The sequence below is a fragment of the Columba livia genome, chromosome 2 (genome assembly GCF_036013475.1).
Source record: "Columba livia isolate bColLiv1 breed racing homer chromosome 2, bColLiv1.pat.W.v2, whole genome shotgun sequence".
In the NCBI taxonomy this organism is placed as follows: Eukaryota; Metazoa; Chordata; class Aves; order Columbiformes; family Columbidae; genus Columba; species Columba livia.
In genome coordinates, this window is record NC_088603.1 from 13,838,292 (window position 1) to 13,866,056 (window position 27,765).

A 27,765-nucleotide genomic window follows, 5' to 3' on the forward strand; every position below is an offset into this window, starting at 1 on the left:
GTCAGCAGTGAGAAGCAAAGGAACAGCTTTTCAACCTCTGATCTCCCAAGTATTCTTAATGGGCATGTATCCAGACATTTTCATTAATGTAAGTAGCAGCTAACTAAACTGGCTAATAAGTTGTCTCTGTTTTTCACTCATTTTCAATCAACATAACTAATAAACATGCCAGAGAATGCAAAATACTGTACAAGCCCTTGAGAGGAGAAGCATTTTTAATCATCATGATTGTTCATCTGTTGATAAAAAAAGTGTCTTAAAATTAATATAATGATAGCTTGTGATGCTGAATCTTTAATAGCATAAGGAAGGCACATCCAATTCAATGTGGAAAAGGGTGTTGTGGGATATGCTCTGAATCACAAATGTACTGACGCAAAAATTCAGGGAGTTCAAGACACAGTGACATACAGTTAAATATCCTATTTAGTTAGAAAGGAGAGATGAACAGGGGTCAAAATTCAGACAGAGCTGAAAATGCCTATGAATAGGTGACAGTAATAAAGAGAAATAACTAGGTAATAATGTTTGGCATTGTATCCTTTTGAGTTTATTAAACATTTTATAAATCTGAATGAATAAAGACAACCCAGGTAATAACAAGATTAATATTGTAATTCACGTTTTACATATGGAGCATCTGATACTCAGATAAATTAAACCAAATATTATCAAAACACACCTATTTAAAATATCATTGTCATGCTCAAAAACCTGTCTGTCCTTCATTGAGAAGTCAAGGTTCCCAGACCCTTAGAAAGATAATTAATTTTAATGGTCTTAACTCTCAAAAAATAAAATTACCTATATGTATGCAGCAAGCATTTGCAAAAAAATTGTAATGGAAACCATAATGATTCCACCATATTAGGCTTCTTGGGCTCAATTTGTCTAAGTCAGTCACCATGAACATACTTTAGAGTTAAGGAATTTTTTTTAGTACTGCCAATGACGTCAAAGGTATGATGCATTACATACTAAGGAGTCTGTTTTAAACAAGACAGATGAATTACACCTTAAAAATGCATATTTCTCTGCATTAGTTATAAAGTGAACCTGGCATGGGTAGAGCATCTGTAGATGCTGTCATTCCAGTTCTGGAGCTCCAAAAAGACTGTGTCAATAGGTTGCTTTTATAACTGTCTTAGCTACAAAGCCAGTAGCAGGTAAATCTTATGCACAGAGACTTATTTTTTCTATAAACTTATTCTGATAATCAACTACTTATACCTATTAGCCAGTATCACGAATATTTACTACAATTCCTAGAGAAATACACACGCTTCCATGAAGTACTTATACTTACGTGACCATTCATGACAGTCAGTTACTCTTGGCATTCTCAAAATTCTACAGCTGAGTATCTGACCTGTAGTTTATTTGGTTAAATTTCTTTTTTACCCAGAGAAAACATGAGTGTGTCATTGTCACTATTTGTGTTCAGTGGAGGCATTTCTCTCATAAGCATCGAAAACCTTGCTGTATATATAGAGGCCATCTAAATATTTATTTCACAGATACATTACAGAACAAATCTCCCTAACCTGGGTTATCTTTTTAATGATGATGAATTATCTTGTCAGCTGAGATGAAAGACATTAATTAAAAATACAATTTTGGAAATGCTCACAGAGATGTTCATCTGTTGTTCTAAATCTTCTTCTGCTGGAAGTATTTGCTCCTGGCACAGAGAAGAACTCCTGCTTTTTACCTATGGCATGTAATATGCACCCAGGGCTCTTTGAAAGCCGTACAGTCTCTAAATACAAGTACAAGAAATGTTCCTGTAAACCAAGTAAATACTATTTTATTCTTAGAAAAGAAAAAATTGCAACCAATGTGGGAATGAGTTTGTCCAAGGGTTCAGGGGAGGATTCTTGTGAAGCAAAGGGTCCCAGATTCCATTCCATCGTTCTAATCAAGAAGCTATTCTGCTGTCATTTTATCCCAGGGATTAAAGAAACATTCCATGCTTGTTTGGCTGTGGAGACTGGATGATAGAGCACTGATGTTCAAAATATAAGAAGGGAACTTGAAATTTTTCTTTAAAAGGTGAAATACCTCTTGTAATTACCCATCCATGAGCTCCATCTTCATGATCTTTTGCAGGTAGACTCATTTCATCATGGTTGTAATTTTCAGCATTCAGCTGTAAGACCATTTTGATCTAGGGTTGCATAACTAAATTTTAATGAAATTATGGCAAATTTATAAGCCCAGTTGAGGAAATGGATTGTTGTTTTGCTTTTGCTCTTACACTGAAATGGTTAAAAACCATCTAGATTGAAACTAGATTAACTAGATTTTATCTGGATAGTTCCACATCACAAGTGACATGGTTTGGATATATGTGCAAAAAAAATGCACAGCAACCATACCCAAGACTGTCTATCATGGCACAGCCAAGAAGAACCTCATGTTCTACTCAAACTTGAGTTGGTTTCAAGTGCCTTTCTGGATGTCTAGATGGCTTGAATCTTTGTGTTATGGAAATGTTCTAGCCACTTCTATCTAAGATTTGCTTCCTCTCATTTTCATTGCTTCTTAATTATGAACTGGACTACAAAGGGAAGGACAGGAGACATTAACTACATGGACCACTGCTTACAGAAGTCTTACAGGAAATGGGACACTGCTGGGGTTTTTTGTGAATTAGGACAGTGGATCCTCATTTGTAAAGAAGACTTAACTAGGGTCTTCCATAGATTATTCATCTGCTACACAAAGAGGAAAAGAAAAACACACCCAGTCCATATAGTACAACCAACCTGTCTTTGTTTCACTATATGGACTCTGATCCCAAATTGAGGCTTATGGAGGAAGTATATGTACCTGCTACACACTAAGGCTTGCAGGACAGAAAGAAGTCAGTCATCTCAGTGTTGTCAAGATGTCAACATTTCTACATATATCCACTTTGAGCAACGTAGACCGTTACAAATGCGGGCTAAGAGTTTTTTTGAGGATCTGAACCTACATATCTCTAAATCTTAATTGTGATATATTCAGAAAATTCCATTTTCCATCTTAAGATATATTTTAAAAGAACTATTATGTTCAAATATAAGAGTTTATAAGAGTTTTCAACATTACATTTTATCATCTGGAAGGTCTACAGCTCTAATGAGCAGTAAATTAGTGCAGTGGCAAAACTCAGGTTGGGATACATCCACACATATGCATGTGTGTGCGTTTATACCCCAGAATGTGCTTTGTGTGTTGACATATACACTGTGGCCAAGTAGGACAGCTGACTGGCAGAATCCAAGGCTATTTCTTGTCCCCAGTGTTGGCAAGCGTTTTTGTATGTTTGGTAGCCTGAGACTGAGAGAATGACCTTGTCATGGTTCTGCTGCTAACTGCTTTTCCCAGTAATTACATATATTAGCTATTGATTTTTGTGTTGTTTATTCTGGAAGCAGAACAAAGGTTTCAGAGGGCAGGAGAACAGGAAGGTGTTATTTGTTCATGGCAAATCTGAAAATGAGTTTAATGAAGGAATTGACACCTTATGAGTGTGAGTTTAACACAAATAAGAGAAGAGTCAGATTAAAAAATTTGCAATTCTCAGATGAGTGGGTATGGTTCTGACATATTATTTGCAAAGTGATTCTGAAAAATGTTATCCTTTCTTATTTGTCACACAGGCAAGAACAGATGAAGTAACCATGAGCTGGTAAACAGTTAAAAATACTCCTTGCTGAAAACAAATGCTCTAATTTGTCTCTTTTTGGATACTTCAAAACCAGAGAAAGGAAAATAAAGTAAAATAAAGTAACAACAAAAGCTGCTGTACTAGCACCACTTGCAGGTCTCAGCCTTGGTTCACTAACACATATTTTTGTACTGCATTCTTCCCTGAAAGCAGAAGAATGAGTTTCTATTTGAGATGGCAGTATGTAGCTTTAGAAACCCTTAGGATTTTATCTGTTTTGATCACAGATTAATTCTCCCCTCAAGCTACTCCAAGGACCTGGTCAAAAGGTCATCTAAATCAATGGAAGGGTATAAGTGCATTTCAAAAAGCTTTGTGTCAGTCTCTATAAGGCAGAAGAGTTGAAAGTATTTGTAAACAATATTTTGGTCAATAAAATATGTTTATATTGTTTCTGTGAAGCAGTCCAGGAATTTTTGGCACTCAAATAAAAGGCGTACTGGAGAAAAATCTATAGCCTTATGAGTAGCATGTTCTCTTGGAACATGTTCTCTTGGAAAAAACTGATCCTGAATTCCCTACCACCAGACAAAATGTCTAATAAATACATGACTATATAAAAAGGGAAGGGAAGTTTCTTCTCTTGGTTGTTCTTGAAGCATAAAAGCCATGTTATGATGTCATATGCTGGACTGAGTCCAATGGTGAGTTTCACAGATGAAGATTTTTAGAGTGAATACCACTAGGATTCAGACATAAAATCTTTAGGTTCTTTGGAAAGACTACTTATCTAAGTATAGATGTACTTTAAATTCTATAAGTTCTGAAATTAGGTTCGTATAATTTTGTGCTTTTGTGTTTTTCTTTGTTTGTTTGTTTGTTTGTTTGTTTGTTTGTTTCTCTTTAGGTACAAAGAAATGGACAAGAAATGGTAGTAATAGTAGTTTTAGATTGGCAGTAATAGGTAGTTTTAGATTGAGTATAGCACAGCAGAATTTTGCTATTATTCTATTTTGCCTTTGTCGTCTTCTGGGAGAGACATCTGCAGGCACCAGATGAATCATTTTAATATCACCCTCCATCTTCTTCCTTTGGTCTTCACTGAAATGTGCTGCAGTAATGACCCTGTGCAAAGAAAAACAATTATATTGTTTCATGCTACCATACTTTACACATTCAACAGCAGTGATTAAACTAGGAACTTGTATATCTTGGATTCCCATAACATAGATGAAAACAGACATGCATCAACTGAGGGCTATTTAGCCTCTCTGATGTCTGAATTGCCATCCTCTCTTGGTCTAGGACAGGGATAAAGAATCATTAGTACCCAGGGTGACTTGGAATTATGTCAAGAACTTGCCTGGCACCAACAACAGTTACCTATAATGCTTCAAAAATTGCCACCAGACTCCAAGATACCTACAATTTTTTTCTATAGAAAGAACCTTGAAAGACTTGACTGCAAACCTAATTCAAGTTATATGTTTTGGACTTTGTTACTGTGATATTTTATACTACATGTAGAAGAAACAACTTGAACTATACAACTGTTTAACTTGGAAATGAAAATCCTAGGACAGACAATGAAATGTTTGCATGTGCAGTAGTTGTCAGTCACTAGTTCTTAAAAATGTAACATGGTAGAAACAAATACAAAAGTGTTAAGAAGACACTAAATAAAACAATTGTAGATTTTCAGACTGGGCATGGCTCCAGCCATCTGACCTCAAAATATATAGCAGAAATAGAACTGAATCAAAGACAAGAAACACATTTAAGCTATGGAGAAAAAAAAACAATCATTAAAGGAAACCGAAAGTTTGGGGATTGTTCCAATTGCAGTAAGGGTAAGTAACAGATGAAAATCTTATAGGAAATAATGAATAAACTGTCGACAGTAAAGCAGATGTTCTGCTATAATTTGTCCCATAATACAAGAAGGGGGGAATAATCAATAAAAATCTGAAGTAGCATATTGTGCACTGCTCAGCAGAAGTAATTCTGAACATAACACCCAATTAGCTTGTAAATCTAATAATTGCAAGATGCCCTTGCTATCAAAAAATTTTAAAATATAAGCAGAACCCTCACTTTTAGCCTAGGTATATGTAAAAGTAGAATAAATCTATGCAAGATAATTGCTACATTTTAGGATGCAAATGTTTATGGGCAGATCCCATGGTTATTGCCCTCACGGGGTTTATTAAACCTTGTTCTAAGCAACCTGATGCCAATCAGCTTCTAAAGAAGAATACAAAATGAGATTGGCTGCTTGCTAGGCGGATATTGGAAATCCTTACATCCTTTTTATACCTCACTTTGTAATTCTGACCTCATGAACAGAGAGCTCCATTGGTTTGATGTTCAATGAAATGATAGCTGATATAGTAACTCTTCCAATTTATGGAGCAGATATATTCTAGAAGCATATGCTATTATAGTCAGAGGCAGCGGTGACATCTAATCACTGTGAGAAAGCTCATTCTGACTTTGCTGCCAACAATTTAGGTTAGATAACAGACGTGCATTGACTTGATAGCAGGTGGATAAAAGGGTATAAACTGTGTTTTGTGCCTTCTGTGTGTATTACTTATAGATTACTGGGTTTAGGAATTCAAGAGAGATTGTGTCAAATTTAGTTTCTGAGAGAGCTGAGTACTTGTGAAAGATGGCAGATTGGTAGCTTTCCATTTGAAATTCTCCAGTTAACTATAAGATTGATAGATGTTTGGACATGGCCACGTGTCTGTCAAAGATTTATAATGTGTAGGAGGAAGGGGTAACCAAAGAGCACAGAAAATTATCTTTTATTGTTCTGTTTTCCTTCCAAAATGATTAGTATCTGTAGTTTCTCCTAGTTTCTATATTTTGGTTCCCAAACATTGGTGCTCATGAGGCAAAGCCAGAAGAATTGTATGCAGTTTTATGCCTTTACTGGTTGGGGAGCTCATGAACCAGCAACTGCTCAGAGAAGGGATGAGATGCTGTTGCTGCTAGGTCTTCCTGTTCAAAACTGTGTTTCTGTTTTGAGAGGTTCTTTGAAATAAAACTTGTTGACACACCCTGGAAAGCACTGTGATTTATAAACCAAACCTCCCATTCAAGCTATTCCACTGTAATATAGGCAATAGTAAAGGAAACTTCCCAGACTAGCATTATCAAAATGTTCCAGCCTTGACATTGAAGGAAGAACTTAAAATTAAAATATAGTACATTCCACTAATTATCTGGCCTCCTTGTTGACATTTTCAAGTGCAGAGAACCTAATAGCATCATTGTTGTTTTTTGCACATATTTGACCACTAAAAACTGGAGTGAGTCCAAAAAATCTGCCAGAAAAAGAGTTATCTCAGGAAAAAAAAAAGTCATCACTGCACAATCCAGAAAAAATCCGAAGCAACAACTTAAGTTAGTAGAATCATGGAATCATAGAATCATTTTGGTTGGAAGAGACCATCAAGGCCATCAAGTCTATACCATAACCTACCTCTAGCTCTAAACCATGTCCCTAAGAACCTCATCTATATGTCTTTTAAACACCTCCAGGGATGGTGACTCCACCACTGCCCTGGGCAGCCTGTTGCAACGCCTAACAACCCTTTCCGTGAAGAATTTTTTCTTGATATTAAATCTAAACCTCCCCTGGTGCAACTTGAGACCATTTCCTCTTGTCCTATCACTTGCTACTTGGGAGAAGAAACGAACACCCTCCATGCTACAACCTCCTTTCAGACAGATATAGAGAGAAACAAGGTCTTCCCTCAGCCTCCTTTTCTCCAGGCTAAACATTGTTTGTGTGTTTACAATTTGCTATTGAGTTTAAAAAGGGATAAAATTCAGATGGTTTACGGAAATGTTCTTAAGAAGGCAAGGTGAAATGGTGTTTTGAAAATTGTATGAAGACTTTCACAGAGCTTCTGGGACCCAGATTTTTTTTTTTTTTTTTCCCTAAATGGAGAAACGCTTAAAAATATCAGACGAAAGGAACAAGTGTAGAATTAGAGAAGACAATCCAAAGGTCTAAACCTCACAGCTTCAACTATGTCACATTTCCAGATGGACTTCACTGCTTGAGGTGGACAGGAACAAAAGAAGCTCTTTAATAACCCTCTGCTGGACCATAGCTCTGGCTGTGTCTGGTACCCACCTGACAGTCAGGTGCCTGGAACAACTTTGTTCTTGCTTCTTTTACCATTTAGCATTAATGGTCCCATATATCTATTTGTTCTGCCCTCACTATTGAGGAGCCTAAGTATACTTGAACAATGTGGAAAGTGAAGCAACGTGTTATGGCAACAAATGTATTATGGTACTAATGTTTTTTAATACAAAAGGCCAAAAAACTAGAAGCCATTCACCTCTTTTAGGACTTCACACAATTCCTATTATAACTGGAGAGCAGCTTCCACTCCAGTTCCTTCATAGACTGGGGTGAACAATGTGCTCAGTCTGGCAGAACTTCAAAAAAGAAGATAAACCTTCATCATGCAGTTTCTCAGCTGAAGGGATAACATGCAGACTATGACAACTAACCAGAATTTAGCACTCCCTGGAGAGAATGAAAAATAAATTCCAAGTAATTTGTTTTCCTGTGTATATTTTATGAACACACAGTTTAAAATGACAGATTTAAAAAAGAAATATTATTTTGCTGAGAACTGTACAGGAAACAGCTTTCATTAGATCACAACTTTGCATTGTCATTTTCATCATTATTAAATTTCATTCCTAAGCAACTGCCTTTATTTAGCATGCTGCATGAAGATATCACACTTGCTTTATGTCTGGACAGTTTCCATCATGTCAGGTGAAACTAATATTATTTCAGTTATTGTTATCCTAACTCATACACTGAATAATTTCTAGAATGTAGCACCTTGAAAGAAACAGGACTTTTTTTGAACAGATGTTTAAGTCCTAGCTGAAAGTCTGTATTCTGAATGAAAAGTAAGAACAACAATTAGAGTTCAACTAATTTGTGAAAAAAATATAGATATCAGTTGAGTATATATAAAAAAATAAATCTGAGAATATAATGCTTGAGAAATTAAAGAGATTGAGAAGGATCAAAAGATTTATATTTTACCTTTGCATTTTTACTTTTAAACAATGAAATGCTTAAATGTTACAATAATATTTTGGCAGTTTCTAACTACTAATACTTGGTTTCTAGTTGCCATTTGTACATATAACAAGAGTAACAATGTTACTTTATGAAATACAGCCAAATGTACTGAGATACCTCTTATATATATTTTATTTAATTACATTTTTATTACCCAAAACCGTAATTTTCTATTGAAAACTAGGGGTCAACTTGATGTAAGGAAAATACTCATTGCAAAATATTCTATGAGAGCAAACCACTACAGTCAATACACTTGTAAGTATGTATGATGTTCTGAAAAATCACACTGGGGAATTTGCTGGACAGGTCTGTAAACCTATGGACAAATTCCAGTAGGTTTTACTGGGCACAGACTTTCATAAGTTTTCATATCTTTAACTTTGACAGGATGATATTTTTGTAGGAAAGGTAAAGCATACTTTTTGAACAAGATGCAGATCTGTGTAACTGGACTGGGTTCAGTGACATTACACATTGAATGGATTGACCCAATGTATTCTGAAATTGATGTCACACTCTCAGCTTTCAAATATCACTGTTACTAATAAATAGGGGAATACTTACTCTATTTATTAAACTTTCTAAAACCTAGCAGTTGTAGAAAAAGTAAGATTTATCTACCAATAAAAAAAAAATACATTTACCAAATCCCCATTCTTTATTGTAATGAAATTTGTCTTTCAGCTTTTAAAATGCATTTATAGAGACAGAAATGTATTCTGGTCCACTGTCTTTGAGATGAATAGCCACATTATTACTTGCCTGTCAAATCTAAGTAGAGTTGTTAATAATACACAGACAGCTACTAAAAATTCAAAACATGGGAGGTTTCCTTTGGAGAAAATCACAGTTTTAACCTCTGATTTCCCTTCTGAGTCAGCTACTTACTTTAATATACATCTTGTGATGCCTGATCTCCAATCAGAAGTGAAAATGTTTCAAAGAAATCAAAGATTTTTGTATAAATCTATAGAAACACATTGCCAGAATTTTAAGAATCTGTAGTCTTTAACCTGCAGAATGCCTGTCTTTTGCTCACTAACTAGTAGTCTTGGTAGAAGGAAATATCATATTTAAAGATATTTTTGAATCTTATACTTCAAACATTTTTTCCCACTTAATCTATATTTGCAGTGACAAAACTGAATATCTAAATGTATATTATTTTCTGATACCATTTTTAACAGTTTTACTTTACTGCCTCTCATTAAGTGAATTAAAAGAAGGATACTGCAAACTTATGGTAGAAACAAGGGAGAGTCACTTAACCCAAAACTTAACAATACAGGTCTTTTTTCATGGTGCGAACTTTATGCTGACACATTCAACATTTCTTATTGGAAATATTGATAGTTCAAAACTTTTCCAGAGTTATGAGAATACTTAAAGTATAAGTCAACTTTAAAAAAAAAACCAAACCAAACCAAACCAAACAAACAAAAACAAAAACAAAAACAAAACCACCCCTATATTATCAGTTAAAAAACCTGAGTTAAAAATATTTCAATTACTTTTTTTTATGGGAAAACTGAAAGCTTTGTATAAAATATAATTTAACAGTGAGTTAACAAAAAACTTTGCTAGTAGGCTACCTTTTCATCATTATTCAGCAACATAGCAATTGTAACCCACACTCATATTCACTCAGTTTAACATCGTGTGCCAAATAAACCAAACATATATCTCACATTTGAGGTGTTTCATCACTATATTTTTTTTTAAAAAAAGGGTCCAAGAGTTTCTGCTCGTTATTAAAAACTTCATTGATATGGTGCTCATGTGTCTGTCTCCTCACCTGTGCAATTGCCAACTCTGGAAAACCTAATCACACTGCACTGCCAACTCTCCTTTCAAGAAACTCAACAGATAATTATGCAATCTGTTCATGCAGTGCAAATAACTTGGCATTCTGGGAGCTCACCAGTGCGAGGGGAAATAATCCGTACTTTGTGGGGATGCGAACATCTTAAATGAATTCAAACTCTACGCTCTTCTAATGTCACCATATGAGGCAGCAGTGGCAACATGCAAATATTTTTAGAATTACAAAGCTGGCTTAGAGGTTGGACTATTATTTTTTGACAGCTCTTTCCTTTCAGATATTACACTTAGTAAAGTCCAGTGTTCCCTGCATGACATGCTGCTTTTCAAACAAAAGCATCTGCCTTCTATGATATCATATGTTTCCAAGAAAGATGCTTCTTTCAAAGTCTACAGTTCTCTTCCTTCACCCCATCAGATTCCCTCATTACAGTAAAATTCCCTTAAAGTGTATAATACTGTATATTTTTTCCCCTAAGGCGGTGGTACAGTAGCTTAAAAAAAAAGGCACTCTTGTGATACAATCTACAAGTTTTCAGTTGAATCACTGTATTTTCTATTATTTCATTTCATATACATTTAACAAGGTGACATCTACATGACCTGCTACATTCTACAAATTCCAAATGAACACAGAAGCAATGTCTTTGGTTAGTCAAAGATGTTTTATGAAAAGTCTCAGAGTCTGATTGATAGTTACAAGTGGACAGACAGTTACAAATATAGCAAAACAGAATGCAGCTGCTTTGTCAGTTGGCACTTGTGAAAGAAAAAAAAACAACCACCCTTCACAGATATCCAACTATTGGAGTATCTTTCCCATTAGTCATGTATAGAAATAATTTATTGTACTTACACGCTTGCTGATCTATGCATGCATACATATGATTTGTATTTTATGTGTGCACACACTTCTTAAAGTGTGACGAGAAGAAATATGTTTTAACCTGCAGGGAATAATGTGGGAAGGAGTGTTAAAACATCAAGGGACATAGAAAAATTGTGGTGTAAGAGAATCTTAACCTCATGTAAAATTAATTTGAATAAATGTCATTTTCTATAGCCACGATGTCATGATGACTCATCATTCTCCCATAATTAATTTACAGTAATAAAATCAAGATAAGACTAGGTTTATGAAGAATGGAAGCGTATTTCCTTCTTAGAAGAAGAGCTTTATAGGGAATCTTATAGCATAAGCAAGATGCGTCTTGCCCTCAGAAAAAAAACATTACATGAAAGTATAAAATGGGCGTAAATGCAGAAGAGCATTAGGCATTTTGCTTTAGAGTATAAAAAAAATCATAGTTAACTGTACAATAGCAAAAATCCAGCAACACAAATAATGTACTGTAAGTAGGGTGGAATAAAATGAGAATAACCTTGAGCCAGTCTTCTAATAGCACTGCCAAAGGTCTATCAACACCTTCTTATTAGAGTTGTAGCAATTGCTCTCCAGAGATTTAAGTTCCTCTAAATTTGTGAGCTCACTGAAATCACCAATAAGATCCACACTGATGAGGGAGCATGAAACTGTACCACTGGGTAGCTAAATCACCAGACATTTTCAAAGTGCTCAAGGCAGAAAAGCTAACTGAGCTGATGAAAACAGATATGATACAAAAGATTTCTCTGTTGAAGCATCCTAAAATCAAAACATAATTTGTTTTGGCAGGAGACCACACAGAGGTCCAGAAAGTAACAGATGAGAAGTGTGGGGCAAGAAGGTGAATAGATAATTTGGCTAAACCCAGGTAGAGTTTAAGCTTTCCTCTTTTTTTTTTTTTTCCATTTAGTTTTGTTTGTTTGGTTGGTTTGGTTTTGTTGTTTTTTTGTTGTTTTTTTGTTTTTTTTTGTTTGTTTGTTTTGTGTGTGTGTGTGTGTTTGTTTTTGTTTGTTTGTTTGTTTGTTCTTGATGTAAATATATGGTTTAGGAAGGATACTGGAAAAAACACCAGAAAAAAAAAAGTGTCCTTATTGCTAAGGAAGAGCCATGGCCTACCTAATGCTGATTGCATCCACAGGAACCATTTTGAGTGTAACAAAATCATTGCAATGGCTGGAAAAAACAACTGATGAAAAGTATTTCCAAATTTGATTATAATCTGGCTAATATTTCTTTATAGAAATATTGATATTTGGCAAACTGTTTGTATCTGGAGCAAAATTATTTATAGCTGAAATATTTTTTAATGTATTCATTAATCAATAGAGGTAAATAGGCAACTCTAGGGCTCATCTTACTTCAACTTAAAATAAACAATTGGAAAAGTTCAATCAAACTCTACACATGCTTTTTTCTTCCCATTATCTGTAAAGATTTTAATGGCAACCAACTTAGATGTAAATGTCTGCATGACGGGTGTCTAAAGGTAGGAAAGGCATCATTTTATCCATCAGAACAGACCATAAAAACTCCCTTTCTTCTTCATCAGAGCAAACACTTCAAATTCAGAACTTACATGTGCTCTGGGAAAAAGGGTGCAGCAACTTAAGAAAGCCTTGCTTTTTGACTTTTGTTATATACATTCAGGGTAAAATAAGGGGAATTAAAATAATACTTTAAATAAATTAGCATTTAAAAAAAAACATCATTAGGCACAGTATCGTTGTTACTGATGTTTCTCAAATCTTCCACTGTCACTATATTTAAGCTCACAAAGATCAATACAGTCTGAATTAGAGCAATAATTCTAATACTCTGCTGTGTTTTGACCAACAGGAAGTTATCTTCTCTCTGGTCCTTCTGGGCAAAATTACCTTCAGAATTTGCCTTTCGTATGATGAGAGCTATTCCACTTCTTTTAGAAGAAGTGACATCAATCTACTAGATAACTGTATTGAAAAATCCATAGACTACTTCAGATCCAGTTATGTTTCTGAATATCTCTCCACTCAGCTACCCTTCCCATGCTGGAAATTGTCACTGGCTTCAGTGAGAAATCTGCAAATATCTTTGGCAAAGAAGATGGAAATAAAAAGTTAGTGGTAAATAGAAAAGATATGTGTCTCAGCATGCAGTAAGGATATAAAAGCTTTTCATATCCCTTGTTACAAGATTTTAAAGAAAAGTTAATTATTTTAGTTGTGCTTCCTAAAGAAATTAGGTTTGTGTGATCATACGTCTGTCCATCTGTCTGTCAGTTGTTGCCATCCCTGGAGTTTGTTATCCAGCCATAACGAAGTCTGACAGAGGTATAGTCTCAAAGATTAAAAGTTCCCACTCATTTAATATTAATGAGTTCCTGGTTATAGCCACAGCCCAAATTAGCATTCCCTTGAAGGCAAAGCCATTGAAATTCAGTCCTTTCCTTGTTTCAGGAGGGAACAGCCAGCTGGCCGGTCAGCACACGTGTGTTTGGACAGTCAGCACACTTGCTGCTGTAAATCTGTTGCAGCATATGCTGCCACTCACCCAGCCAAATACGAGGAAGATGCAGAAGGCGTGAAGGTACCAAGGAGCATGTGGGAAATGTCTGCAAGCACTGTGGAGAGGGTTAAGAAAAGGTGAAAACAAGGCTTCACAATTTTTGTTGCTGATGAAACAGCCATCTATATTTTCTCGTATATGTGTATTCACCACTGAAGCTTTCCCATTTTTAGGAATGTCACAGGTCCTATATACTTTACTTCTATGTTAAATTCTTTGCATTGCTCTTCTTAATGAAACTATGTCTACAAAGGTTCATGAGTGGGAATTTGGACGTTCAGCTGTGACAAAAAGGAGGAACTATGTTTTTGGATTATCACAAAAGCATTATAGAGGAGAATGTGCATGATACACCTGACTCCACACTTCCTCATAGAGGGCAGTGTACTTGAATAGTCTAAGTGCTTAAAATGCATGAAGTGAATGCATTAAATACTTGAAAAGAGATTATATTTTATTGCCAGGCACATGATAAAGGTTGCTTCAGACAGGTAACGTGTTTTAAAAAAGAATAGGCTTGAAGACCAGTGTCTTTCATCTTTTTTAATGAGTTGTTTTAGACAAAAATGTTATTTACAGTGTGAAAGGGAAGACTTTCTGCACTGCTAAGAAATGAGCCACAATCCTGGATATTCAATAGGAAGGCAAGTTCATCAGGCTGTCACAGGAGAAGCACCAGACTGTGCATGCAGCCAGTTAGCCTTCATGTAAGCTGCTTAACTACCTTCTCTGCAGTGCTGTACATTTGAGATTAACAGTAAGCATACAAAACTTAAAGAGAAGATTTACCAACGAACTGAAATGCTGAATGAATTACCTCATAAACAAAATGATATTCTCTAAAGCTCCAAATTCCTGGAAGGCCTCTAGTAATGCCAGTGACAAAAATAATGAAAACAAGCAGCCAAGAAAATAATTACATTATTTCATAAGTAATTTCTCAATCAACAAAACACTTAAGTTTTATATGTGTTAAGTTATAAATGAAAACACTTTTTCAACTGAGGAAAACAGTAAGAGAGATTAAAAAATCTTGTCCTTGAACAAAAACAATCTTATTTTTCTGCAAGACTGAAAGTCTGGGCCTGAAAATTTCAGTAATCCAGTTGAAATAATTCAAAGCTACACCCTGCCAAAAACTTAGCTTGTCTAACAACCTGTGTCCTTTTAGGTAAGTAAGTCCAAAATCTTAGTCCTTAAGCTTCTGCCTGCCTCTACAATCACCTAAAAATCTTGAAGCCATATATATGAAAATGTTTAGGAAATTAATTCCCATTTGTTTTTTTTAAAGTCAGGTATTAAAGTTTGGTTCTGACATGAACTTGCACCAGTGGAGTTACTGAGCACTTGCTTGTCTATTTGTGGAATTCTCTTCTAGGCAATACCGAACATCTCAGTTCCTTTCTACTTCACAAGTTCTGTTCCTTCGCTGGTCTTCCCTGGAAGCTTTCATCATGTCAGCTTGCTTTCCTTACACCAAGAGTTGCACACTGAAAGCAGAGGAAAACCTCCTTTGTTTCTTTATGGTTTAGCATTTAGCATATTCAGCTAGGAAAAGGGAAATCAAACTCTTTGAGCAGATTTTAACAGAAAAATCCCACTCTTTCAGACAACCTGATATTTGGCTCTACCATTCCAATGGATGCCATTCCATTTTTATATATTGAAAATGAAATATTTAAGAATTCCCTCATGTATGATGTTTAGAAAATTCAATGAAGAGGTGAGATAATGCTTTTCTAGTCAGTAGAAAACATGGAACAGGGACTTCTTTCATCCTGGATGTTACAAGCCTTAAAAGAAGACAATGAGAACTACTGAAAGGGAAAGGGCAGACTAGGCATGACAAAGTGACTCAGAAGAGAGTGAAGGAAGTGCTGAGCTTGCATTGACAAAATCTGCAACAGCCACATGGCACGCTGCATAACTATCTGGAGAGACTAGGTGGAATTATAAAGCCTGGGGAGATCCTGCATGCACAAGCATTACGAAGTGCACTGCGATTCTATCTTACTGGTGGTATATCAAGTATGCTTCGTTGTTCCTTTCTACTGTTGCTCTAAAGCATGCCATAATGTATGTTAAGGGCTGACACTGTATTCTTCAGTCACTAGCAGCACGTTCTGTTTTTAATACAAAATTACTTGTGACACAATATTTAATGCAGTAATCAATGTAATTTAATCAAACTTAATCAGTCAATGTAGGGATTTACGCTGATGCAGCTCTACCAGTTCTGGTTCCAGAGCACGCCTGTCAGCAACAGGATGATGTTTCAGCCCTCAGTGTAGCAATTCCTCAGGCACCTGAAGTTTAGTGGCAGGAGTACCTGCCTCTGCGTTTCCCTTCAACACCTACACTGTTTTTCTGGAGAGCCAAATCGCTAATCAGAAAGCTAGTTGGACTTCTGCTGATCCTTCATGTTAAGCAACATCTAAAGACCCATGGTCTGTGTAGGCAGCTCAGGCATTTTGTTGGAAGCTGCTGTGCATAACAAGTGCCAAATTATCTTTAGTGTTTGTGTCTTTTAGGACTCTGCTTTGACTGAGGGGCCCTTGTTTTATCTAGAACCTGCAAAAGGAGTGGCAAATGAATAGATTTTCAGCTTTATATTTCTTGGTGATATTTGCATTGTTGGGCTTTCAGCTGTAGTATGAACATCAGCGTAATTTAAAATATAGCAGCTGAAAAGTGTGCAGAGTACAGTGCAAAAAAGACTCATGGCTCCGGGGAAATTAACATCTCCATCATATATGTGAGATTGTATCCAGAAAACAAAAAGACTCATTTGCTTATACATTTTTTGTGCTTGAGGAATTTTGTGACAAATGGAGTTTTTTCTACAGTATTGACAAGCGCAAACACTTTAAGCATGTCAGACACTGGATTAAAAGCAGTTGCTTGAGAACACTGGTGCTGGCCTTCTGCTCTGCTGGGGAGGAGATATTCATGAGACTACTTACAAGATTAAAGCTTGGCTAAATATTTGTGTAAGGGTGGATTGTTAGGAAATGAAATATGAACCTCTCTACATGCAAAAAAAAAAAAAAAAAAAATTTATTTGTTTACTTTTGTGTTTTCCAAAGTAGCATAGGTTTCAGAGAATAGCCATGAGTTTGTGAAATACTGGGTGAAACCTTATCAATTTTGGGCTACTCTTCCCAAGGAAAATGATATCATTTCCTACACAAAAGAAATAGTAGGGGAGACAGCATTGAAGGTTTCATGTTGATATGAGTCATTTGAAAGATAAAATATGATGAGTAAGACATGCAGAGGGTATCCCTTCATTTTCTGTATAGAGAAGCATTGCTGAGAAGTATGTGTAAAATAGTGTCAACCTACCAACTGCATAACAAATGTCCTACAGTTGTAGGAATTATCTTTCACTAATTCTACAGCTCTGATTTCTAAATGCAACGTTATATGCAAGTTGAATCTGAGAGGCATGTTTTTTAAAATATTAGGAAAAGGATTTTAAAAAAAAGAAATCTGTCTTTGAGGCTGATGATACTCCAGATTAAGATATCTGTCACTGGTTTTGTCCCTGAACACTAAGGCCTCCTTGATTTCTGCATATTTTGGGAACATGCCACCTTTCGTGGATTTGTAGTGAAATCACTGGAGAGTACATGAATGTAGTGACATGGTTAGATCTTTTATCTGTTTATTAAATCAGGCAATTTTACTAACCAAATGTGTGAACAGTAGCTTACTGAGTAATTTCTACTGAATCTACACAGGAAAATATTTTTATGATATAACTTAGTTTCAACTGTAATAGCACTTGCTGTGTCTTGAAAATTGCTTTAGAATTTTTTGGAAATTTTAAACTCAAGAAAATCAGGATGTTCATGGAAAGTATTTTCCATTACTAGTAAATATTGTTAGAAAATTCCTGGCAAATTGCTAACTGGCAAGCCTGAAACTTATTACAATGATTGATTTGACTTATTGATTTAACACCCCATGCACAAAGTGAGAAAGCTCTTTTATTTTTTTTTCAGCATTTGTGGTGTATGTTTTATAATAAACATCTATGATTTTATTAGCACACTTGTTTTAATTATAGTAAAGGAAGAAATGCCCCAACTTCATAGTAAATGTTTCAAAGCTGTCAAAGCAAAATATTTTGAGTAAATTGAATTGATATTTTCTTTGAATTCTGGTTTGCAAAAACTGTGATGCTTCAATATTTCAGGACAGGAACATTTTTAATTTTTCAGTTTGGACATCAGTTTCCAACCTAGTGATACTGATGAATTGCTGGAAGTGCAGAACAGGACAGATTCTTCACACATATCAGAAATCAATTCAAGAATAGTGCAGAAAACACAAATTCTTTATCCTGAAGGCATGTGTGTGAGGCACCCCAGGCCTGTCCTCTCTTTGCCTGATGCCGTGTCAGAGCAAAGAGCCTGGGAGCCATCTCTGGGCTTAGATGGTAGCTGCTCACATGGCAGCTATTCATCCCCTTTGTTCCTTTGTTCATGTGTCTCATTTTGCTTATGTTTATGAAATGACTGTCTCAAGAGAGAGAAGACATTGACTGTCCTCGGTCTGTACATTACTGGGAAGTCCTTATGGCTCATACCTTGATCAGTTTTAATGGTATGTCAGTAGCAAGCCCCTTTATTTCATGGACTTTGATCTTTTATCTAAATCTAATGCCTAATTTGGAGGCCTTTTTCTGATTTGACATCTGAATATTTTATATCATTACTGAAAGTTAAACAAATCAACATTGTTGAAATTAGATTTACTATATTATAAATAATTTTACTTTTCACTTTTATAGTCAATAATTTTTTTTCTGTTAGAAGTTATCTATATTTGAAGAAATACTACAGTCCACTAATATTCCCTTAAATAACTACTGAAATAAATACCATAGCATCACAGTATGTATACAAATAAGAAACAGCTAATATGTTAAGTGCACTGAGGCTTAGACACTGAAAATAATCCAGCACAGTATCCTCAAAGCTGGCATGCAGTACATGTACACTAAGAAGACTTTTCACTAGAGGTTTACAACATCTAGTGCCTGTTTTTATCTTTGATGTCTCCAAGGCACACAATAGCACAGCTGCAACTTTCTGAGGTACAGGGGAACCCTCTGGCTCTACCTTTCAAGGTTCAAGTCAGTAAATATTTTAAATTGGTTAATATTAGTTTCTTAAATCTTGTTGGTCATGTGCTTCTTCACTATGGGACCTCAGAACAAATGTCAGGAATAATTAGCCGACATTTGGTAAAAATCCCCAAAGAAATAAATGATATTCTGTAAATTTCTCAGCAGGAATTTCAAAAATATTTCATTGTGTTGCCCTTTTATTATACACAACTGAGACTCTGACACTGTTCTGCCTCAAACTGAGACCCCTGGGTTTCCTTGCCTTGCCTAGAAATTTTATTTTATAGATGTTTTCATTTATTTTATTCTGAGAATTGACCAGTCTTGCTTCCCACAAAAGTCATTAGCAGATGAACATTGCTTTCAAAGAAAGACAGACTGAACTGGATCAACGGATCAATCTTTGATTTCCATTTTGTGTGAAAACAAGTGTTTCACTCCCAGTATAAGTGCACTTAAACAAAGAGATCCTCTATGGTTATTTTTTCAGTGACTGAAAGCAAAGAACAAAAAAGGAAAAAAATCATGCAAATTCTATCAGACAAAGGGTAGTATCTCGTGACTGTGTGCATTTCATCTCAATGTTGTTAATAACACTATATCAAATTCCTTGACCAACGGAGGAGTCAAAAATCACTGAGTAGATGCAAGGCCAAGGTTCATATCTACCTGCAAGTGTTCAAACCTAAACATCTCATAATGCAGCCTAGGCTGAGCCGTAACCATTGCTCCACACTGCTCTGAGAAGTTGTTTCATTTGTTTCAATTGATATTTTTCCACTGTATAGAAAGAATTAAACACTTATTGGAGGACAGATTAAAAATCCTCTGAGGTATGTGGTCTGAATATCAAGCTTATTGTTTTTCATTCATCCTTCATTTATCCTTATTGTTTTGGTCTTCAACAAAAAAAAAACTGTTTAAGTGCCAAATCGCTCTGCTTGATTCTGCGCAAACCTGGGAACCCAGAGATGCAGCAATATTAAGACTCGTAAGAATGACTCTCTAGGCTGGTATTTCAGCATTGAAGGATGAAAGCTATTGGTCTGAGGCTTATTTTGGTAAGGAAACAATAGGGAAAGAGTAAATATGTCACTATGTAAAAAGGAGATTTCTCTGGCAGTTTTATAAATTGCACGTTGATGTCATTTTTTTAACAAATAGCTGATATGAACCATTTTATTCTGAAATTTACTTAGTATTTATTTGTTTTTTTTCTTAGCTTGGGAAGAAAAAAATAATTTAGATAATGTCATTTTTTTTTTATATTATTGATATTTACTTTTGATCCAGCTCCCAAATCCTCATGTTATTTACACAGCTCTGCATCATTCTCCATAAACTTAAACATTTGAGGTATAACATACACCTTGTGCTTATCGGGCCCTTGCATAAGAGTAAAATTCACTGACAGCTGAAGTAAAAACGTAAATTGTGCAAAGGTGCACTCTCAGTCAACACAGAGATTTAAAAAAGAAAGTTATAAAAGTCATCAAATATAATAATATTAACAATAATATTGAAAATCATTCTAGAAGACAAAAACCTGTTTCCAGAAGAAAATAAGTGTCTGTGACATTATGAGCTTTAATTTTTTTATTTAGCTCAAGTATTAATGTTTTTTTTAAATATATGAAATTGTACCTGTTGTGGAGATACAGGTATATAGATATATAAAACAAATGTGAAAGGCTTGGTCAGTTTGGATAGCTCCAAAATCTGATTTGGTTTTGATATTCAACATATGCTATCTTCACCTTTAAAATGATAACATCCCTTGGAAACACAGGATTCTGTAAGGAGCTGCAGATATTTACTGTAGAGACATGATTTATAAAACGACCATTGTGAATATGGCAGCCAATAACCTCATTCCCAGATCTGTCTCAGGCACTAGTGTTTGGTCAAAAGCAAACACTTTAATACCTGGTTATGCGCTCCAGTTAGGATGTGATTTATTTTTTTTTTTTTCCAAGTATGCATTTCCCTCCTTCTCTTTGATGTATTTCATATTTTCTGTGATCACAGAAATTCTCTACTAGATTACTGTTAATTTGTTTATACATCAGACAATGACCATCCTAAGAAATCATTAACAGGCAGCTATGATGAGAAGCAATGCTGACCATTCAGTATCCGCAAAGGCATGTAAAGCAGTGCACCGTGGAAACACAAATATGATTTTAGTATGGGCTGATACTAGGGTCTAAATTTCCTGAGAGGAGATGCAAATTTTACCTTTGCATATATTTTGACCTCTCTCAAAAAGCTGCAGAGACCAACATTTATGATAATGGAGGAAAAATATTTACAGCAAATCTCTGTTACATTTATGATATGCATGTTTTACCACTGGGATACAAATGACACATTTACTTCTTTCAGGTTGCTATTTTTACTTAATTCTCTCTTTTCTTCTCTTTAGATTAGTGTCCTACTCCTGTGTTTACAATTGCTATCTTGGGGTTTTTATCACAATTCAGAAGTTCCCCAAGAAAATATAAGACCAATAGGAGGGTGTGTGTGGGCAGGTCCAAATGACACTTTTTTCTTTCATAGTCTGCAGTGGATAATATAGAATACAGATTAATTCAGAAAATGATGTTATTAGTGTTTTCCTGGGTCACCATGGGACCCATGGGAAAAAAAAAAAAATGGGAACCACGTCTGATGTGGAACTTTAGTATAGGTTATGTGGCAGTATCAACTGTATGAGTAGTGGAGTTAACTGAAAAGATTGCTGCTCACTTGAGAAATGTCAACACTCTTTGCAGGGAGGCTCCTGCCCTGCACTTGCCTGTGCAATGAACCGGGTTATTTCTCTCTTTCTCAGCTCCTCAGTGCTTTGAAGGACCAGAATCCAACCTCATCCCTTCCCCAAAATTTCATATTTAGTGTTTTGGATCTCAAACTGGATCTGCCTAGGATCTGCATACCTCAAATTTGAGTACTCCCAAAGCCAGCCTATTGAATAATTTTTTTTGTGGATTCTGGTGGGGTGATGTTTTTTTTTTTAAACATAGTGCTTACCCCTCCCAGTTTTCATGTTGTGCATATCAGCACATGTATGTACTGTTATGTTAATATATTCCAATCTGCATGATTCTTATTCCAATCAGAACAGAAGTGGGAAACTCACCCCCACCAGCCACGGCACAGATCTGAACTGAACTATTGCTAAAATTTACTGATGTGAAAATGTCATTTGTATTATTTGTTTTGATCCTTCTGGTGTTTGTAAGTGTGTGGAAATTTTCTTTCCAGATGATGAGGCAAGAGAATCGACTTTCAATCTGTCCCAAGCACAAACACTAGGAGTGTTTGCCAGTACCTGTTCAATCTTTATACATATTTGATTCTATTATTTATGATTGTGAACATGTTTACTGGATAACATTCTATTTCAACCACACATGGTATAATGCAATTACATTGCTTCTTCTACTGTACTCACTATTTTAAGAATGTATGGAATAAATGAAATAAGATACATTTTTTTTTGATGCATGAACTTTGAAGACCATTATTTTTGTAGGAAGAAAATATAAAGTATCAAAGATAAAAAACAAATACACATTCCTATTATTTTTAATTACATGAATGAGATTAAATGTCAGAAGTTTGAATATTTTTAACAAATCTTGTTATTTCATGTCAGAATTTAAAAAAAATCTTATTTTTAAACAGTTGGGGGAAAAAAATATGCGACTCTTGAAAGAAATAGAAAATACAGGATATCTGATTTTAAAGCAATTTTTCTCTATAATGAATAGCCTACAGAATGATAGTCTAAGTGTTAGTCTCTTTCTTTTGATATTTTAAATGATAGATATTATGGGAAAAGCAAAAAGCACACAAAATGGGAACAGTGACAACCTGAAGGTGCTCTGGTTTTCCACAATGTCCTTATAACAACATTCAAATAACCAACCCAGGAAGACAGTTATGTGTGATGCCAGGGATCATGCTAAGTAAGCAAATCCCCATTTGAAATTAATAGTTCCATGAAAAACTTGGTAATGACAGGCGCGGCATACCTTCCCTCTTGTGATTTTTCATGAGGAGTAGTCCCAGGCTGCTCCTTCTTCAGGAGAAAATCTGACAGCTGTAGGGGTTATGCCTTGTGCCTATAAAGCAGGAGATTATGGTGGAAAATTAATAAAATGACAGCAGAGAAATTAAGCAAGTTGAAAGTCTCTAACTGGCTCATTGTCTCAACCAGACAGTGGAAAATTAGTAGGGAGGAAAACCCTACCAGTTTAAAGATGTTATGAAATGTTCCTAATGATGTTCTAAGTAAGGAGTCTAACATCTGTAATGAAGGTGGACATTTACAAAATGCATACTTGTGTGTAAAAAGGCAAAACTCAGTAATACGTCTCAGTCATTTTCCTGGCGTTTTAGAGTACCAGGATCCCACGAGATGCATTCTTTCCTTGATCTCCAGTCTCAGCTCACTGTACATGTTTCATAATACATGTTCACTTTTTCTAGCAGGAAATTTTTGAGGGTTTTATCCATTTCCCTGACTTTCCAGATGGTCATAAGTTCTGTAAGATCTGTATTTCCACTTAGGCTGCCAGAAAAATCCTGGCTTTTCTTCCCCATACACGTGCAAATCAGATCTAGAGTAAGCGAGCATGACAGCTGCACATCCAACCTAACCTGCATGCCCTGTGAAAGCTCAGTAAAACTGACTATTTTTTTGTACATTAGGCTTATATTGCATAGATTAATGCATCGAATATATGCATAAATTAACTATATAACACGATACTTTATGTCCAACATGTTCTGGATGCAGCTGACCTGTGAATGTTTTAGGCAAAATGGTTTATGTGTGTGTGAAATAAGTCCAAGGTCCCTGGCACATATCAGAAGGACTGCAGTTCTGCAGATCACATGCTCAGCATGGACACAGAAGGTACAATATGTCATTGCATATCTAAATCTGTAAGAAACACTTTTTCACTTCATTCATAAAGGTTTCTTCAGTGGTCCCATGGACTCCTGTTTTCACAGTATGCCATGAGGTTTTTATTAAGGTATTATCAGGACAAGATTTATCAAAAAATTTAATTGCAGCATTTTTTAATGTATCCTTCTGAAGGGTGTTGCAGTAATTAACTTCCTTTAGCAGCCAGACACAATCTGGAGCAAATCTTAGTTAAGGAGAAAAAAACAATGTTCCAATTAGGATCTGAGCTGAGGAGGAAAAGCTGAATGGGGGGTGAGGAGGGGGTGGTGGCGTGTGTGTGTGTGTGCATGATGCAAAGGTCACTGTCAAAAGCAGGGAATGCAGTTAGATCTCATGAGGCAGTTGCAACTATAATTCTATTTAAAATGCAGGCTCACGGAGGGCTCCTCTTAACTAAGCTTCCTTTAGTGTCACTTCTTGGTTGAGTAACTGCAGTCATCAGTGTCACAATCTGGTGCTCAGGCTGGGAATTTCAAAAAAGCCTAAAGGAATCAGAGGCCTTTTGAACTAAGTTGGCTCCCTTAGGCCCTACTGAAAACCTCAGGCTTAACCTTTTGTTTTGCTCCTTTTTTTAATCATGTCTATAACGTTTCCCTCTCACTTGTGGACATCAAAGGATTCCCTCCCTCTAGTCCAGAAAACTGTCAAAATTTGGTCACTAGTGGAATAATAATTGTTTTTAAAGCCACCTCTTGGGAGCGCCTGCTTATTCAGAGCACCATAGGCACTTAAGTGACAGCTGTCATCTACTGTCGTTTGCATTGGAGAAATACTGACATTACATGCAAACACTTGAATGGGAAAGCTTATCAGGTACTCAGCCTGGCATCCTTTTTTTTTCTCTGCCAGGGCTGATGTGTGCTGCTTATGTGTAACAACTATATTATTATGGTTATTGAGCAAAACAGCTGCAGAAATTAATGTTCATTTATTTCACATTGGTTTTCTAGAGATCACGTGATGCTAAATTACAATGTCTGTAGCTCCAATCTCAGTGCCAAACATAACATAATTTTAAACTTATGATTTTAAGTTTTTTATTTGAATTTTGCCTTTATAGAAAAAAAACAGTTCAAAGATGAAACTGATACAGAGTACATTAATTGTCTCTGGCAAAGTAAAGAGTCACCTTATGCTGTTAAGTTTAATTAAACTTTCAGGGACAAGACTAAATACGTTAGACTGAGCATCTGGCTCTACAGGAACTTGCTGTAGAAACCAGGATACTGGAGGAGGGGTTCACAAATCATACTCTGAAACGTTTTTCACTAAGTGTTTTATGGAGACCCAAACAGAGGTCCTTTACAGATCCCCTCAGTTTGCAGTCACTGAACCAGTTCAGTTTGTCTCCTGGTGGCCTGAGGCACTTCAGCTGGCAGATTTCTTTATAGTGGGTCCAAAAGGGATTATCATGCATTAACCTCCACAGTGCATGAATCCAGGCACCAGCAAACACTATGGGACCAGTAATATCTGTTCTCTTAATTTACCTGACCTTGCTGAACCCTTTGACTTCCCTCTTCTGGCATCCAATCCTGCACTATGGTGTTTGTGTCAAATTTAACCTCTAGATACCAGTCCAATATTGATTAATAATGCATATTTCCTGAGCAGTTCCCTGTGGATTTGTGTCATACATGTGGATTCCTTGGTGCTAGAGGAAGAATAAGGTACAAGTCAACAGTTCTGTTCTGGAGGTGGGATCTCCAAAAGAGATCTCAGAATGGTGGGTTCCCTAGTGACCAGTGATGAGTGAGCTCACTCTGCAGGGAGGAACCACTAAAAAGTCATTTTTCCTTTGGTTGGCCTTTGTTTTTATGAAATCTGGAGAAATGAGAGCTCTGCTTATGTTACAAACTGACTAACAGGTACAAAGTTATTAAGTATAATGGGAAAATTTATAAATTGAAACATACGAATGCATACACAGAGCAAGACGCTGGAAGCTTCATTTCAGAAAGAAACCACAGTAGAAAAAAAAAGCTAGAAGAGTGAAAATTTTTTTGTGGGTGAGGAAAAGAGTTTCTTATTGGCTCTTCCTGCCCCTCCATCTATCGCCCCCTCATCATGTCCTGTAACTGCTTTACAATTTCTAAAGGTCAGGCTAAGTCTCAACATATGCTTTTAATTTGAGATCTAAAAGCAACATTTCCCAAACTAGGAAATCTGGAAGCAAGCCTGCAAGTGCAAATAGAAGTGGAGTCGTGAATGGAAAATCTTGGCAACTGTGATATAAAGCTTACTCATTCCATCCAACCAGATTTTCAGCAAGATGTTGTAAGTATTCAGTTTACAAGTGAATTAAGTAGCTACTTACCTACATGGTCTTCAGAAAAAGGCAGCTTGTAGAGCTAAGATGCCTGTTGCATTCCTCAGGTTGCAGCCGTCATATTAAAATTTAAATATTTCAAGTCAAATTTAGTTTTTCCTGTGCAGCAGTTCTTTTAACTTAATCTCTGTGGAAATTCTACTATAAGGAGAAATATACTGCTACAATTTTCCCCCATCTCATCTGTGAGTATCAGTTTTTTTCCCAGAACAGCCTTCACATATAAAGACAAGTACAAAGTTGTCGCTGTGTGATCTGAATACAGGATGAAGCCCTACTGCTGCTGATGTTGAAATAATCTCATAATTGCTGGCTGAAATCCTGCCGTTGCAAGCAATGGTAAAATTTCCCTGGCAAAGTGTGTGTGAGACAGGGTTTCCCCTCTTGTCAGAGGATGCAGAGGGTGAATTTTTCAGTGTGAGGGTTTGTCATTAGCATTGCTGTGGTTGTATTGTGCATGGTTCTAAGAAATTCCCCATCACCATACTTCAGTTTAATGGATAAAATTAGCTCCCTGGTTGTAACTCTGTCTTCTCGTCAGTGGTTGTATGATTTTCTGTGAGCATCAAAGCAGAAGAACCTGGCAGGGATTTGTATGAGGAAAAGGAAGAACAGAAAAAGATAATCACTCATGGACTAATCCAGGAGGTGTTTCATGTGGAAACTTCCTATGTTTATTTTAATTTACTTTTTATTTTTTTGCCTTGACTTGTCTTACTCTTCTTTTCTTTTTTCTTTTCTTTTCTTTTCTTTTCTTTTCTTTTCTTTTCTTTTCTTTTCTTTTCTTTTCTTTTCTTTTCTTTTCTTTTCTTTTCTTTTCTTTTCTCTTTTCTTTTCTCTTTTCTTTTCTTTTCTTTTCTTTTCTTTTCTTTTCTTTTCTTTTCTTTTCTTTTCTTTTCTTTTCTTTTCTTTCCTTTCCTTTCCTTTCCTTTCCTTTTCTTTTCTTTTCTTTTCTTTTCTTTTCTTTTCTTTTCTTTTCTTTTCTTTTCTTTTCTTTTCTTTTCTTTTCTTTTCTTTTCTTTTCTATTTCCTCTCTATTTCCTCTCTATTTCTTTTCTTTTTTCCTTTATTTTCTTTTCTATTTCCTCTCTATTTCTTTTCTTTTTTCCTTTATTTTCTTTTCTTCTTTCTTTTTTCTTTTCTTTATTTCTTTTCTTTATTTTCTTTTTATTGTTATTATTTTAAAATATTTGGCACTGTCCTCATAGAAAAATAAAAGGAAAAAAAAAAGAAAAAAAAAGCAGCAACCTGTTATATTTAAGCAAACTATGAGTAAATGACTGA

At 35.6% G+C, this 27,765-nt stretch overlaps 1 long non-coding RNA gene across 1 annotated transcript; it reads right to left on the minus strand.

Moving 5' to 3' along the window:
• On the minus strand, positions 1-27,497 carry LOC135578405 (uncharacterized). The gene is made up of 3 exons (XR_010469938.1): positions 26,470-27,497; positions 23,212-23,301; positions 1-4,780 (listed from the first exon to the last, which is right to left on the minus strand). It is a non-coding gene; the product is annotated as an uncharacterized LOC135578405 (long non-coding RNA).
• Positions 27,498-27,765: the final 268 nt, after the last annotated feature.